Source organism: Pelobates fuscus, chromosome 4, assembly GCF_036172605.1.
Source record: "Pelobates fuscus isolate aPelFus1 chromosome 4, aPelFus1.pri, whole genome shotgun sequence".
NCBI classification, from domain to species: Eukaryota; Metazoa; Chordata; class Amphibia; order Anura; family Pelobatidae; genus Pelobates; species Pelobates fuscus.
In genome coordinates, this window is record NC_086320.1 from 36,979,197 (window position 1) to 36,996,947 (window position 17,751).

At 43.3% G+C, this 17,751-nt stretch overlaps 1 protein-coding gene across 2 annotated transcripts in view; it reads left to right on the top strand.

Moving 5' to 3' along the window:
• Window positions 1-8,064: 8,064 nt before the first annotated feature.
• Window positions 8,065-17,751, top strand: part of KLHL38 (kelch like family member 38) — a 32,403-nt gene continuing 22,716 nt past the window's right edge. The window contains exon 1 of one of the 2 annotated variants that reach the window (XM_063451079.1): window positions 8,065-8,342. The gene's annotated coding sequence lies outside the window, so the exon portion shown is untranslated. The remainder of the gene's footprint in view (window positions 8,343-17,751) is intronic. The other variant, XM_063451078.1, reaches the window with a different exon arrangement.

Below are 17,751 nucleotides of genomic sequence, written 5' to 3' on the forward strand. Positions count from 1 at the left end.
TGCATGTTATAATGTGTTAGCTTCTAGCTGCATGATATAATGTATTAGTTTATTGCTGGATGTTATAATGCTTTTTCTTCAATGCGTGTTATAATGCATTAGTTTCTTGCTGCATGTTATAATGCATTAGCTTCTTGCTGCATGTTATAATGTGTTAGCTTCTAGCTGCATGTTATAATGTGTTAGCTTCTAGCTGCATGATATAATGTATTAGCTTCTTGCTGGATGTTATAATGCTTTTTCTTCAATGCGTGTTATAATGCATTAGTTTCTTGCTGCATGTTATAATGCATTAGCTTCTTGCTGCATGTTATAATGTGTTAGCTTCTAGCTGCATGTTATAATGTGTTAGCTTCTTGTTGCATGATATAATACCTTTTTGCTGCATGATATAATGCTGTATCTGTTGCAGAATGTCATAGTGTCTATTGTCTCATTTCCACTTTTAGCAGCCAGTCACTATTTATTAAAATGCCTGTTGTTAAGGTTCGTGCTTACCACTTGCGAAATTTCACCAATAGACACAGGGAGTCGCAGGCTTCAACTACTTAAAGCCGGTTGCTAACTAGTTTCAAACCTTGTCACAACTGTTTGGTGGATGTCACTGAACCTCAAAACACAACACCATGGGGCTAACTACATTGCTATAAATCCTATAGGACAAAATACACTTAGCCATATGGCATTAATTTGAAACCCCGACACACCATATCAATCAGCAATAAAACGAATGCTCGATGCATGATGTGAATACTAAATATATTCTCTTATAGATAAAGCACGTGCCATTTAAATGACCAAACTTAACGTTCCATAGATCTGTATCTAGCACAGCACAATATCACAGCTCAATGCAGTGTATACACTGTCGCTATCTCCTGCTATGACCACAGAGTGGAGCACACATGCCCAGGGTGAGCCTTTTTTTCAAAGACAATATGTGGTTTCTATGGTGACAGTTTACACAGTGTGTATTTCTGTGCTTTACCGACTAGTGTCTAATCTGAGACAGGTCAGTATAATTGCCATAAGACATTTTGGCAGCCTGCTGGTAGAAAATAGTGACATGACTGGAAAACTATTTAGAAGATAGAGCCTTAACTTTATGGCATTGTCGTATAATGGTGATTTTATTCAGCCATCAAACAAGGTGTGGAAATGTTTCGACGCAAAGTGTCTCTGTCAATATTCTAAATATTGGAATATTGGTCCAGTAAACATTGTAGTTTCCTATGGGACAGGCGCCAAAAATGTAGCAATTGTGCCACACACCTATATCCTATTCTAATAAGGTTGGAAACCAATCAGTACTTAGTAGCCGTTTGTAGCTACTGGCTATTGTTAATAGAGACAGTTTACGACCGCTACTTATTGGCAAGGGTTGAAACAAGCCCTAAGTCTCTTGCTACATGGTATAAAAAAGATGTATATCTTGCTGCATGGTAAAATACCTATGTCTCTTATTCTGCGTCTCTTTATAAAGTAAAACTTGAAAAAAGCGAGATCTACTAAACGATGCCCAGGTGATCCATTATCTGGAGTACTAAATAGCATCTAAGTTCCAGTTCCCCTATTGTCCGACAAACAGGAAGGTAGTGTAAATGAGGTTAAAGAAAAAGAAAACGGTCCTTGCGACGGCGTTTTGAACATGCAGAAAGCGTTGAGCGTTTTCCTTTTCTTTAATAACTGAACTTGGTAGCACTTTTTAAATTTTTGTTACCACTATGGTGATTTTTAGGTGTTTCTTTATTTATAACTTTAGTAGGGAGAGTTGGTTCTGGTAGACACTAGTGGTCAGACCACGGCATCGAGGTAACTCTTAGGGTGAATTGAGAAATTTTCTTTTTTTCTTTGAGGCTTTTCATCTGCGTTCAGACCAGATTATCTGGTCCCATGTTCTCTGTGGACCCTGTGCCTTTTCTCTCTCCCTAACCTCGTTTACACTACATTCCCATCATTCAGACACTAGAGGAACTGGAACTTAGATGCTATTTAGTACTCCAGATAATGGATCCCCTGGGCACCGTTTAGTAGATCTCCCTGTTTTCAAGTTATACGTTTTGTTTGTATATCCCTTTTTATCCTTATATTGATTAAAGATAGCCCCCCAACCCCTTCCTCATTTCTTATACCAGTGGAGCTCTCCTAATGTTCGTTTCCCCTTGTGGGGTTCTATACATCACTTACTCCTATTTCCTGCAGAGTCCAACAATGTGATGTTTTTTACTGTATTTATTTTTGTTCTGCATGGTAAAGTTTGTTTAAAATTTTATCGTTTACTGGCAGAACTTCACCATTCAATTCAAAACGTCTTGGCGTATTATGGATCGTAAACCTGCATTCCATGAAAATCAGATCATGATTTCTTGTACTGCATCTGATTAAAGTTTAAATGAGTGGCATAAATCAAGAGCCTGAGGTTACTGGAAGTCTGTGTTTTGAGCTGGGACAACATATTTGTAAGGTTTTAGATTCCAATATGTCCATCCTTTTTATGTATCAACTATATTAATGTAACCTGAGGTCCTACACATCTTGAACTGCTTGCTAAATCTTCTCTGCTGCCATATGTGAACATTATCATTGGCTCTACACAATCATGGGAATCTACATTGATCAGCTTCAACATTAAAGACACCTGCCTAATATCATGAAGGTCCCCCTGGTGCTGCACAATCAGCTCTCATGTGTTGAGGCATGGACTTCACCTCTGAATGTGTCCTGTGGTATCTGGCACAAATACATTAGCCTCAGATTATTTAAGTCCTGTAAGTGGTGTGGCCTCCATGGATGGGATTTGTTGTTCCAGCACATCCCACAGATGCTCAATCGAATAGAGATTTGGGGGATTTGGAGGTCAAGGCAAAATATTGAACTGTATACCATTCCTGAACAATTTTTGCAGTGTGACAGGGTATATTGAACTGTATACCATTCCTGAACAATTTATGCAGTGTGACAGGGTCAATTATCCTGCTTAAAGAGGCCGCTACCATCAGAAAACACCATTGTCATGAATGGGGTGTACATGGTCTGCAAAAATCTCTAGGTAGGTGGTATGTGTCAAAGTAACATTCACAGGAATGTCAGGACCCAAGGTTTCCCAGCAGAACATTGGCCAGAGCATAAAACTGCCTCTGTCAGCCTGTCTTCTTCACATAGTGCTTTCTGTTGCCTTCTCTTCCCCAGGTAAACGATGCACACGCACCCGGCCATCCACTTGATCTAAAAGAAAACATGATTCATCAGACCAGGCAACCAGTTGGGACACTCACTTCTCCATTGAAGGCAATTTCAGCGGTGGAAAGGGGTCATCATGGGTACTCTGACTGGTCTGCGGCTATGCAGCCGCATATGCAGCAAACTGAGATGCACTGCGTGTTCTGACATACGTTTTTCTTCAATTTAAGCTACAGTAGCTCTTCTGTGTGATTGGATCGGGCGGGTTGGCCTTTGCTGCCCATGAACCATGGGCGCCTAAGACCATGATGCTAGTTTACCAGTTGCCATCCCTTTTTGGCCCTATTCAAAGACATTCAGATCCAGTTTCAACACATGAAATTAAAGAACAGACTCACTTGCTGCCAAATTCATCCCATCCCATGACAGGTGCCGTTGTAACGATATAATCAATGGTATACACGTCACCTGTCAATGTTTGTTTGTTTTTGTTGTATTTTTTTCAAATCATTTTATTGGTTTTCTTAAATATAAATCACATACAATGAAAAAAAAAAAAGAAACAAATTGTACATACTAGATTTTTTTTAAAAACACATTGGATTACATTAGATTTCCTATTCTTATGGTTTCCCTCTTTTACCTCTTTTCTATTAATCTTCCTAACTTTTTCCTAATAACCCGTTATTTAAGTTATACTTCTACCCAGTTAGCGAAAAAAAAAGAAAAGACAACAATAAGAGAATAGCGATTATCCTTCGTTAGGGAAAAAAAGAAGCAAAAAAGAAAATTATCCCTCCTTACAATCCTCCTACATACCCCACTCAACCATACATCCATACCTTACAATCTTGACCAACTGTCTATCTGTCACGTATTCTTCGTCTCCATGTAACAAAAACTGAGAAAATTAGTTTTGACCTCCCTGATTTCTGGTACCCTTGACTTTTGGCTCTACCTTATCTCTGTGTATTGCTCTGTGTCCCTGACCTCGGCTAGTTTTCTAACTACTCTCAGGTACGGTAGGTCCGGCCATTCTAAGGCCCGGTAAGACATTACCCTCAGTTCTAGGGTGTGATACTATTCTACGTGCTGGATCAATATAATCCTGGCACTATCTTGAACTTTCATACATGGAGGGATTTAATATTTCCTCCTTCTAAAAAATAAGAGATCGTCAGCTGACCCAAGTTTATAATTCATTCATGGCACTTTCCCATAGGGGGATTCCCACTCTTCAGTGTATTCCCACCAAGGGGACCATATTTCTTGATACAAAGATAATTTACCATTTATACTATAAAATAGTTTTTCCATTCTTCCTTGGAGTGAAATTTGGCTGGTTATTTTAGTCCAGGTGGGTGGCTCGGGATTTAACCAGTCTCTAGCCACACATATTTTAATTGCTAGCAGTATATTTACAATTAAGTATTTATTCAGCTTGCTAATTGTGGGGAGATCCAAATGAAAAAGCCAAGTTTGTGATTCAAGCTTAAAGTTTCCCCGCAATAATTTGGATATTATAGTTTCTGTTAATTATTTCAATTCCTGAATTTTTTCACACTTCCACCAAATATGTAGTAATGTGCCTTGTGTATAAGAACGCCTCCAGCATTCCCCTTTATTTAATTTGTTAAATTTGCTTATAAGCCAGGGAACCATATACCAATGATTTATTAACTTGGAATGTACACATTTTTTAACCAACACCCAAGATTTTATCCATTTCGCGATAGGTTTACAAACTTCCAAGTCTCTTTCCCATTTCTTTATAGATAACAATTTTAATGTTAGTTGATTAAATCAGCATTTTTATGTTTGAGATAATTTTAGTACTAAGAGCTTTTGCTATAAACTCATCAAGTTTAGTTGGAGGAGAAACCACCTTGTCTTTTTTTTCAATCTAAGATAAGTAAAAATATTTTTATTAGTTAGATCCATATACTTTTTTTGGATCTTGGAAATACGGTATAACTCCTTCCGGGCAAAAAAACTCTACATTTTCTATTCCTTTAAAATTCCAGCTTGATAGATCTAAATCTTTGATATAATAGTTTCTGGGCAAAGGTAAGAAGGGAGGGGGGATATAAAGCATATTTGTTTTAATAAAAAAAAAAAACAACAACATTTTTGTTTTGATCTGCCCCCTCTCCCAACTACACACACACTGCCCCCACAGACCCCCATATACACAATGCCCCACCACACACACTGTCCCCACTGCACTCCCATACATAATAAATCACACACTGCCCCCACTGTAACCCATACACACACTTCTCCCCATACACACTGCACCCCACACACACGGCCCCCACTGCACCCTCATTCACACACTGCACCCCCATGTACACCCTGTCCCCACTGTACCCCCATACACACACTGCACCCCCACACACACACACTGCACCCCACACACACTGCACAACCATACAGACACTGTCAACACTGTACCCCCATACACACTCACACACTGCTCCTACTGCATCCTCATACACACACTGCACCCCCATACACACACTGCCCCCACTGCACCCTCATACACACATTGCACCCACATACACACACTGCCCCCACTGTATCTCCATATACACACTTCTCCCCCATACACACTGCACTCCACCCACACTGCCCCGCTGCACTTTAATACACACCCTGCCCCCACTGTACCCCCATACACATACTTCTCCCCCATACACATACTGCCCCCACTGTACCCCCACACATACACTTCTCCCCCATACACACTGTACCCCACACACACTGCCCCCACTGCACCTTCATAAACACACTGCACCCCCACACACACTTCTCCCCCCCCCACACACACTGCACCCCCATATACACATTTCCCCAACTGCACTCCCATACACACACAATGCCTCCACTACACCCTCATACACACTGGCCCCATACACATAGTGCTCCCACTGCACCCCATATATACACACTGCACTCCCATGCACACACTACACCCCTCACACAAACAAACACTGCCCCCCTACACACAGTGCTCCCACTGCACCCCCATTCACACACTGCACCCCTCACACACTGCACCCCTCGCACATGCACTGCCTCCCATACACACACACACTGCACCCCTCACACACACTGCCTCCCATACCCACCCTGCAACCCTCACCCACTCACTGCCTCCCATAAACACATATTGCTCCCCTCACACACACACACACACACTGCCAACTCACACATTAGTAGAGGACCCCTACTACAGCTTCTATCCTGGCAGACCCCAGGTAAATTGTCAAACTGTTCTTAAACTGTTTGACTATTTACTCTGGGAGGTTGCCACGGCACTCCTGGCAATATAACGACTACAGAGAGCTGTAGTGGTTATTGTTCCTGGATTGTTTCTTTAAATAATCTCTGTGTTCCCCTCCCGGGATAAGGCTCTGGATCCGCCACTGCTAATGAGTATTGGAGAACTTAAACAGGATATATACTAGGAGTAGATACAGTCATACAGATGTCAGAATCAGGGCTAGAAAAAGGGCCGTAATTGGGACGAAACTGGAAATTTTGACTTAAAATAGGTCTTTACTGGCAGTAATAAATGGAGCCATAATTTGATTGGAAGTATTGACCAAAAGCAGGGGTTAACTGCTCTTGACTGGAAATACTGACTAAAAGAGAGGAAGAGTTATACTGATTGGAATTATTATTATTATTATTATTTTATAATTTATATAGCGCCATCAGATTCCGTAGCGCTGTACAATTGGGAATGGTCCTGAAAATCCAAATGCTATATATTTTAAAACATTATAGGTTGACAAGGTAGCATCCCAAACTGGGCAGATTTTACAGCAAACTCATAGACATCAGGTCTACATTTTTGGTGCTTTCCAAGTCCACACATATGTGACGCAGATTTTGCGATTTGAAGATCATTTTCTTGTGCAGAATATTTTTCATGCAAAATCCTTGGCTTTACAGTAAGAAATATACTGAGAGGTTTGGCTTTGAATTGGAATCTCTGGCAAATGATCGTCCAATTCTCCTAGAGCTGTGAACCGTAGAAGAATGAGTTGGGGTTTACTCTATTATTGCGAGCTTTTTGAGAATAGTCTGGAGACATTATCTACATGACCTTTTTCCAGCTCAGCTATTTTCACCTTACATTGAAATGACCTCACTAATTTCTGACAACTCGCAGTTTTGTGAATAACCTTATACGTTTTTGTTATCTTACAGACTTAAAGCACATGTGAGCAAAGTCACCTGATCAATTTTTTTCACGCACTATTTCTCTCAGACCTCTCAATCAGACTTGAGAGGACTGATGGCAAGTGTAGAATTTTTGGGGGTTTCGGGCATTTAAACCCATATGTAAATCCTTCAGCAACTCTCGCCGTATAGGCAGGACTGACTGGATGCCCGGACTTGCACCCTAGGATGCAGGCACATGCTGGGTATGCCCTTTCTACTTGGCACTTCAACAAAGGACTCTGACCTGCTCAGCCCCTCTCTCTCTTTTATCTAATGTCACACCTGCAAACGTTGGATGATCTTACAATGTATTTAATTCTCTTCCACTAAAGTGAAAGTGTGTGCACACTAATTTCTAAATTATCTGGTGGCATTCTGCAGAAAAAAAAATATAATTTCACTTTAAGGAGTACTTTAAAGTAGCCGATTTATCACGACAATAACAGAATTACACACTGTTTACAAAGCTCTTGTGTTGCAGTCACTGTAGGACAAGGAACTCAAGTGGAGATCTTTCTTCCAGAGGAGCCAGGAATATTTTTTTTTACTTTAAGTAAAGCTCCTGCTAAGTCTGATTATTATATATATAAACACTTGCTGGAAAATTAGATCTACGGCATGCTCTGTACTCGACAGATCTGTTGACTTCGCTGCCAAGGTTGTGACATGGGACAACACTAAAAGGAACACAGGAGACTTGTGGCTAAAATTAACCGCAGAAGGTGCCTGCGTATGCTGCCTGTTTTCAAAAGGGTTTTGAAAGTGGTGAAATTGCTTTCAGGATAAACAAAGTAAAAAGCGTCAGAATTTATAAAGCAGCGCTTGCCTTCAATAGTCATCCAAGCACTGAGTTAACATGGGGTCTGGACAATCTCAGAGAAGCTGCTATTGCGAATAAGTCTTGAAGTGGATTTCTTTAATTAGGTAAAGTAAGTGCCAGTTTGCTATTGCATGTCCTGCAAGTCTAATGTCCACTTATTAGTAAGAACCCTTCTTATTATCTCTTTATATATTGAAGAACAAGATATTTAACATTTAAAAAAGTTTTCGTTCAAAAGTTTATTTGCTAAATAATCATTGGTGTGTGGATTTACAGTTAAGCTAAAATATAAATATAAAAACAAGAAATAGTTGTATGGGTCTTTGCATGTGAGATTGTTACCTGTGTGGGCTATAAATCCCTAAACTTTGTTTGATGAAAACTCCTTAAAAAAGAAATAATTTTTCAACATTTACATTAATTTTTTTAAGAACAACTTCAGAGATTAGCAAATATAAGGATAAAATGAGTGGAATATGCTTAATGATCAATGATCAAGGAGCTTGGCATTTTAAAGCACGGTTTACTGTAACCTGATCATTTTTTGGTCACTGGCCATTTTTCTGAATGTACGCTATCTTCAGGCAGACACAAGGCAGAACAGATGTGATGTGTCACAATTTTCTTGTGACTACGTGAATGCGTCAGTGGATGCAGTGCACACAATTTTCATATACAGAGAAAGTTCTAAATCAATAACTTGTCAAACACAGCATCATATAAGACTATCCATATCAAGTCTGCAAAGGAATTGCCCTGTGATGGCAAATTGTAGGCCAAATAACTCAACTGGAGAAATTATCAAACTCATTATGCCATCTTGATAATGTTGACCTATAATTTGCAATTTACCAGTCATTTCCCTTGTCAACAACTCTTGGTTTAGTAAAGCTCTTGTAAACCTCTTGGTTTAAATTTGTTATTTATAACCCTTATAATATAGAATGCACATTATTCCAACTTCAATCTTTAAGCATCATACAACTTTATCAACTAGAAAAAATTCCAATATCAAACAAAAAGCAAAAATAAAAAGCAAAAATAGACAAAGTGACAGAAATAGAGGCAAACAATAATACAATAGTACTTTACCAAAACAATCTTACAAGCCCCAAGGCAGAAACACGTCACCAACTTCCCCAACGTTTCGGCACCAACTGGTACTCTTGATAAAGGCAACCAGTTGGTGCTGAAACGTTGGCGGAGTTGGTGACTTGTGTTTCTGCCTTGGGGACCATGACACAGCTCAAGTTCTGGGTCCCTGGTGTCCACCCCCATGTCTGCCCACAGGGCCGCCCCAGAGTCCGCTCATGGGGATGCAGTTTGTCTACTGTGGATGTAGAATGTGTGTAGTGGATGCAAAGTGCTTGTGTAAAGTGGATGCCATTAGTGTGTAATGTTGTATGTTTGTGTAACGTATGTAGTGTATATTAAATGCAGAGTGTGTGTTTGTGTAGTTGGATGTATGTAGTGTATATTAAATGCAGAGTGTGTGTTTGTGTAGTTGGATGTATGTAGTGTATATTAAATGCAGAGTGTGTGTTTGTGTAGTTGGATGTAATGTGTGTATATTAAATGCAGAGTGTGTGTTTCTGTAGTTGGATGTAGTGTGTGTATATTAAATGCAGAATGTGTGTTTGTGTAGTGGATGCAATGTTAGTGTGTATTAGATGCAGTGTGTGTAGTGCATGCAGTGTGTGTAAAATAAGGGGCTGCAATTTGTGGGGTGGAGGGGGAGAGCATTTTTTTTTTTTTTTTCAATTTGACAATTTTTATTTTGTCCGCAAATGCGGTTTAAGGGATACAGAAAAGAAAAGAGGGAGGGGAAACAGTGCTTCTGTACACATGTAGGGCGCATAACCCCCAACACTTTGCAAAATACAGTATACATTACATAACATTGGTGTACAAGTCTAGGAACGACACATTGCATGTTATCTCCTTCTGTAACCTGTATCCCCTTGTGTTGTGTTGGCGGGTATTGTCTACCCGTCATGGAGGGAATCTATGGAAAAGAGGGGGGGGGGGGGTAACTGGGGTAACAAGTTAACTCGTATGTCTTCGTCAGTTTGGTTGGGTTGTTTGTCCAGATCTGTATTGTCCTGTTTGTTGGCCCCTCATTATGTGCTCGGGTCTCGGTCTTTTGTTTATGCAGCCCATAGTGCTTTCGCTGTGACGTTTCCCTTGCCCAGTTTTATCTGGCTCCACATTATCCCTTCGTATTCTAGTGTAGTCGTAACCATCGTTACTACCTCTGCTGGGGTTGGGATCTCTGGAGTTTTCCAGCGTTTCGCTAGTAATGTGGAGGCTGTCGTTAAAACTAGGAATATTAGTTTGGTGATGCAATGTGGTGTGCCTGTGGGTAGTAGTTGGAGTAAAAACATTTCTACATTGTGGTCTAGCATGCACCCGGTGGCCCCCCGAATAAGCCCTGCTATTTGGTCCCAGTATGGTTGGACTAGAGCACATGTCCACCAGATGTGGAGCATGGTCCCTTCCTGTGTAAGACATCTCCAGCATCTGTCGCTTGTGTCCGGGTATATGATCTTGAGTCGCGAAGGCACCATGTACCATCTGTATATTAATTTGCGTGAGGCCTCTATGAGAGAGGCACATGTTGTGAGTCCCTTGTGATTTGTGTGGATGCAGCGCCATTCATCTTGTGTGAGTGTTCTACCTATGTCCTTGTGCCATTCGGTCATATGTCTCCACTCCGGTTCTATTTCGGTCTCAGTGATCGACTTGTAGCACACAGAAAGTGTCTTTTTAGTTGGGATTTTGTGTATACACATCTTTTCAAAAGGAGTTAGGGTGATAGGGGATGTGAGCGGGGAGCCCTGTCTTGTATCCTTGCCTATCAGAGCTGTCAGCTGCCAGTATGAGAACGTGAGCTGTGATGGTGTCTTATATGTGGCTTGGATGACTGGCAACTGGTGTAGGCCCTGTGGGGAACATATCTGGTGCAGGTGTGTGATGTTGGAGGCCTTCCATGTTCTGTGCGGGAATGTGTTGTTGCATAGAGATATCGAGCGTAGGGGCGTCGCCATAGACCATGGCTCTGCGGAGCATAATTCGGATCTTTGGCTGTCCCATATGCGGTACAGAAGTTTGGTGGTGGGTAAGGCTTTTGACGACGTGCGGCGTAGTTGTTTGGGTATCCACAAGGCCGCAGGGAGATCCGCGATCTCGCTGCAGCTAGCCTCTATCGCTATCCATTGGGGAGTATAGGTAGTGGAATGCATGGCGAGGATGTTCGCCATTTGTGCTGCGTGATGATACGCCTTGAGGTTCGGGAATCCCAGGCCACCTTTGTCTATTGATTTCATGAGCAGCGCCCTTGAGACCCTGGGGTGTCTTCCCCCCAACTGAATTTAATCAAGCGAGATTGGAGTCTGAGTAGGACCGACTGCGGTAAGGGTATCTGCAATGAGCGGAACAGATAGAGGACCTTCGGCAAAATTGTCATTTTGAGGCGCGCTACTCGGCCTAGCCAAGATAGGAACTTGTTTTGCCAAGAATGCAGTATGTGCTCCACTTCTTTGCTTAGTTTAACGTAATTGGCTACAAAGAGGTCGGTGTGTCTTTTGGTAAGTTTGATGCCTAAGAAAGTCAAGTAGTCGTTCCTCCAGTCATATTGGAATTTGAGTCTGTACCTCTCTTCTTCTGTCTTTGGGGTGTTTATGCACATGGCTTGTGTTTTAGTTAGGTTTAGCTGGTAATATGATTGTTTGCTGTAATCTTGAATTTCTTTGTGGAGGTTTGGGAGGGAGATTGCTGGGTTGGATAGCGTGAGAAGGATATCATCTGCAAATAGGTTTAGTTTATATTCCTTGCCCCCTATGGAGATTCCCTTAATGTCTTGATTGTTCCGGATCGCTATGGCTAATGGTTCTAGGGCCAACACACAGAGTAGCGGGGAAAGAGGGCATCCCTACCGGGTGCCGTTGGTGATGGTTAGTGGGGTGGAACTGAACCCTGAATTTAGCACTGTTGCTGAAGGGGTGCTGTATAGGGCCTTCACCACGTTGAGGAAGGCAGGGGGGAAGCCGTACCCCTTGAGCGCTTCCCACAAGAATTGCCAGTTAAGCCTGTCAAACGCTTTTTCAGCGTCTAGGGATAGAAGTGTACCTTGTATTTTGGAGCTATTGAGGTAGTGAAGGACGTTTAACACTTTCCTCGAATTGTCTGGGCCCTGTCTGCCAGACACGAATCCCACTTGGTCTGTTGAGATCAGGTCGGGCAGAATTGTTTTGAGCCTCTCCGCATATATTTTGGCGTATAGTTTGGCATCTGCACTCAACAGGGAGATGGGTCTGAAATTTGGGCAGGTCGTGGGCGGTTTGCCCGGTTTGGGTAAGGTGATGATGTGGGCTGCGAGGAATTCCCTCGGCAGGCTGCTCTGAGTCGTAGCCAAGTTAAAGGCTCGTGCTATGTATGGGCTCAGTGTGTGTTTGAATGTGTTGTAATAGAGGTTGGTGAAACCGTCTGGGCCTGGTGCCTTTCCCTTCGGCATTAGTTCTATTGCTTGTAAAACCTCTTGGGCTGTGATGGGGTTCGTTAGATTCGTGAACTGTTGGTCACGGAGCTTGGGCAGATCAACTCTGCGCAAATATTCTGTGATCGATGTCAGGGTGGGTTGGTGTACTTGGGGATTGTTTTTCAGGTTGTAGAGGGAACTATAGTAGGACGCAAATTCGTTGCAGATGTGCGTGGGTTGGGTCAATTTTTGTCCCTGTGGTGAGAGCAAGTAGGGAATTCTAGTTTGGGCCTGTTTGTCCCTAAGTCTCTGGGCCAAAGCTTTGCTCGCCTGGTTACCCAGGACAAATGTGTTGGCTTTCAATTTTTTCAGTGCGTAGCTCGCTTTTCGAAAGTTTGCTGCATTTATTTGATTTTGCATTTCTTGTATCCGTTGTTGTGTGATCGCGGAGGGGGTGAGTATGTTATCTCTGTGGAGGTCTTGCAATTTTTTGAGATTTTGGGCATGTGTGTGGTTCTGCTGTTTCTTGAGATAAGAGGCTCGCTTGATAAGAATGCCTCTGATAACGGGTTTGTGGGCCATCCATAGAGTGAGGGCATTTATGTCTTGCGTGTCATTGGATTGAAAGTACGTGTGCAGTTCTTGTTCTAGCGTCTGGACAAATTGGGGGTCATTGAGGAGTTGTTCATTTAACCTCCAGAGGCCTCTGTTCTTGTAGTTATAGTGGTCTGCTAGGTGAAGTGTGACCGGGTTGTGGTCTGACCAGGAGGATGATCCTATCTCACACTCTATCATTCTATTCAGGTGTGCGCTCTGTAACATAAACCCGTCTATTCTTGAATACATGTTATGTACCTGAGAAGAATGTGTATACTCCTTCCCCTGAGGGTGCAGTGTGCGCCATGCGTCATATAATCCGTATGCGTTTAACAGTTTGGTTAAGGTTTTGCACTGTCTGTGCAGTACCTTTGCTCTTTTGGTTGAGTGGGTTGCTGAGGAGTCTTGGGCGGGGTCTTGGAACTGATTAAAGTCCCCACATATGATTGTGGTACCTGTTTGGATCTGTGTTATTTGTTTTAGCAGTTTGCTAAGGTATGTTCCCTGGTTTACGTTTGGTAGATATGTGTTGACTATGGTATAGGTGGAGCTATTGATAGTGCAAATCAATATGATGTACCTGCCCATCGGATCCTCCTTTACCAGGATTTCATCAAAGGCTAAGTGTCGGTTGAGGAGGATAGAGACTCCCTTCCGTTTTGTGGGTGCGGTGGCGTGGTATTGATGGGGGTACATTGACTTCCCCAGGACAGGAGTTGTATCTGCTGAAAAGTGAGTTTCTTGCAGGCATATCACGTCGGCTTGGGTGCCTTTGAGCTCTTTAAGGAGTGTGTGCCTTTTTTGTGGGGTATTCAACCCTCGAACATTGTGGGTGTATATTTTCATATTTTTATCAGTTTAGGTGCGTAGTGTGGGTTGTGCTCACGATTGTCCGTGTGGGTGGTGGCTGGTGCCGTGTGCAAGGGAGTGTCGGTTAGCCTGTAGGGGCAACGAATTTGGCTCTGAAGCTCGGGGCCGTGGTTCGGTCGGGGATGCCAATTGGTGGTGAAATGCTGTTGTCTGGACATTTTCTTGTGGTATCGGTGCAGCGCAATAGTGTAAGCGGCTTGATGACATACAACAAGTAAACATAGCATAAACAATATAAACCATAAACAGTAGTGGAACACCACTATTGAGGTGTTCAGGGTTTCCTGTCGGAGGTCGTGACTTAGGCCTCCTTGGTTTGGGGGTAGGTGGTCGGGTCTAACCATAGTCGGTCCAGGGTCGGGAACCAATCCTACGACTGGGCTCTTTTTCTGCAAGCACATAGTAGCGGTCTAGCTCTCATATCAATGAGGGCTTCCTCCCAGGTTTTTTTTTTGGGGGGGCGGGGGGGGGGGGGGGTTGGGTTTGTTTGGTTTTTTGGGGTTTTATGTTGGTACAAACCGGGTAGGGTATGTGACGTTCCATTCAGTCTTTGGTCCAGTCATCATCCATGGGGGGGGGGGGAGAGAGAGGGGAGGCCACGTCGGTCTGTGGGTTAAGTCAAGTGGATGCCTTAGAGGCTCTTAGAGCAGGGGTTTAGAGGGATGTCAGGTGTCCCAGGTTGTGCTATATACCCCGCTATATTCTCATTCCACCGCCCCCCCCCCCCCCCACCTCCCCCCACCCCCCAAACCTCTGTCTTCAGGCGAAAGCTAGTGAATGTCTCTGGTGCTTCACTGCATGGCGCGCGGGGTGGTCCGCCTCGTTCTGACTGCTCTCCATTCCCCTCGTGGTTTGTTGCTTCGAGGTTGACCCACGCTCTGGGTGTTGTTTACTTGGATGCCCCAGGACTGGAGAAGGTCAACGCCCTCTGCAGTGGACGTGATCACATGCATTTTGCTGTCTTTGTTGATGAGCAGCTTTACCGGGTATCCCCATCAGTACTGGAGGTTGCGCTGGCGGAGTGTCTCTGTTATGTTTCTGTATGTTCGGCGTCTCCTTAGTGTTTCTGCTGATAGGTCTGCGTAGACGCTGATGCCTTTAAACTTCTCCAGGACGTTGCTGTTGGTATGGTGGGTTCTCAATATTTGCTCTTTTATGTGAAAATAGTGAATCCTCATGAGGACGTCTCGCGGTGTGGAGGGAGGGAGATGCGCAGGCTTTGCCACTCTATGTATCCTGTCTAGGATCAGCATATCTGCTGGGATGTCAGGCAGCATGGAGCGAAAGAACTCGTATAGCGTAGGCCGTGAGCTCCTGTGTGTGTACCTCTTCCGGTATGCCCCTCAGCCTTAAATTATTGCGGCGGGAGCGGTCCTCCATATCCATAATTTTATTTTCATTTGTTCCAGCCTGCTTTCTATGTCCTCCATTTTGTCTGCCATAGAATCATGAGCTGTAACAAATTCTTCCATTCTGTCCTCTAGGTGGGAGGTTCTATTGCCTAATTCCACCATGTCCCTTCTCAGCTCTGTTATTGCTGTGTGGAACGTGTTCTGCATTTTCCCTGCTAGTTCATCTAGCATGCACTGCAGGGTGCGTTTGTTTAGCTCTGTACCTGCTGCTTGGTCACTGTCAGAGTCAGATTCTGCGCCATCTTGGATCGCCTGACCCGCGGTTTTTGCTTGCGGGGTGCGGGCTGCAAAGAACGTTGATTTGGCTTTGGGGTCCGCCACTTTTTTTCCCCGGTGCTGGGACATCTCTGGGGTAAGTTTCACCCTCGTTTAGTGCGTTTTTGCGCTGCTTATTGCTCCTTTATTGAGCCCTGTCGACGGAGCTCTTTCAGACCGCGACCATACGGCTCGGGTTCCGGCCACGCCCCCATTTTTTTTTTTTTTTTTTTAAACATTTCTTTAAAACAACATTTTATTTTATTAGCCCCTCGATGCTTCTTACCTGGGAGGGAGGAGATCGCATTCCCTGGTGGTCTGGTGGCATGGTGCTCAAAGCCAGGAGCTGTTTACTGCTGGGGGGGCCAGCACACTGCAGAGGGGTCCCAGCACACTCAGTCTCCAGTTCCCAGCAGCTCCTCTGTGAGACTGGCCTGCGAGACTGGCCTGCGTGCCGCGCAGGGCGTTGCCATGGTAACATGTGGCAACACTCTGATGGCCGCGACTCGTGAGAGTTAGAGATAGATGAGCTGCTGGGAACTGAAGACCGAGTGTGCTGGACCTCTTCTACAGGGAGCGAGGGTCCCACAGATGCACATATATATGTAGTAAAAAAGCACTATATATATATATATATATATATATATATATATATATATATATATATGTACACATAGGGAATGTGGGGCCCAGAACTCCCAGAGCAGTCCAGGCCTCCCAGGACCGCTGGGCCCATGACAACATGCCCATAACAATAGGATGGTCATTTGTGGACACGGCAGCTCTAAGCTTAGCTGTTCAATCCTTTATTGGGTGCCATCTTGGAGATGGAGGAGGAAATGTTTAGTTAAGTATACCTTCTTGAGATTAAAATACTCACCATACATATGACAGATCCTTTTTTACTTAAATCAAAACGTTTATTGGGAATCTATAATGATATGAATCTATAAAATGGAAAATAATGATGAGAGCAAGAGTCTAGTAAACTAATTTGAGAATTTCCAAGATTGTGGGGTTCAGTTTAACTTTTAATGATTGGGTGTAGGCCAGTTGACCTCTCTAGGTGAAAGGGCCCAATACTCTATGCGAAGGCAAGAATATCTAACCCAACCAATGGCCTGTTAAGACTTATAGAAGAGCTACATGACTTTTAAAAAGCTGGTGTTTTAGTACTACGAGCACGTAAAACAACTTCTAAAATGTATTTTCTCTCCAAAAGCGTAGCAAAGCACAGTAACGTCTGCTGCTTATATTTTGTTTCTCAAATTAAATCAGTGGCACATAATCAGCATTGATTATGTAAAACCCTGTTCTACTGTCTTTTTACTTTACCCAGGAGGACAATTAAGTCTTTCATGTGTTTGAAGAATGAGCATACGCCAGCGAGACACAAGTTTAAAGGGATAATACAGACGTGGACCCCTTGCTCACGGTGCCTAGAGAGATATCAGCTATGCCTCACTGATGATGCCTAACAAGGCTGAAACGATCGTCTGGGGTTGCCGTATCTCTCGTGCAGAGAGAACTTGCTGGCATTTCGGATCTGGACTGCCCGTATGGGTGGGACCAGTCAGATATGTTTCAGAGATGTTCTCTCTGTAATGGCACAAGATGAGCAAAAAACAGCTTGAGATCTGAGCGGGGACCCACCGAAGGGCAGGCTATTTCAGCTGCTGCCCATTCTCAGTATACTCCTGCGACCCATTTTTTTTGCTCAGGTCAGTGTAGAGTGCTCCAGAACTTGCTCTAGGACACACAAGTTAGATTCCCGATAGGGCTTTGGGCTCATAATTATAATAACATCAATATCCCGGGATGCACGTACAAAAATAACAGGACACAAGTACCCTTCCTAATTTGCTTCTGCCCACTTTGACAGTCATGGTCAATAACCTTGGATTAGA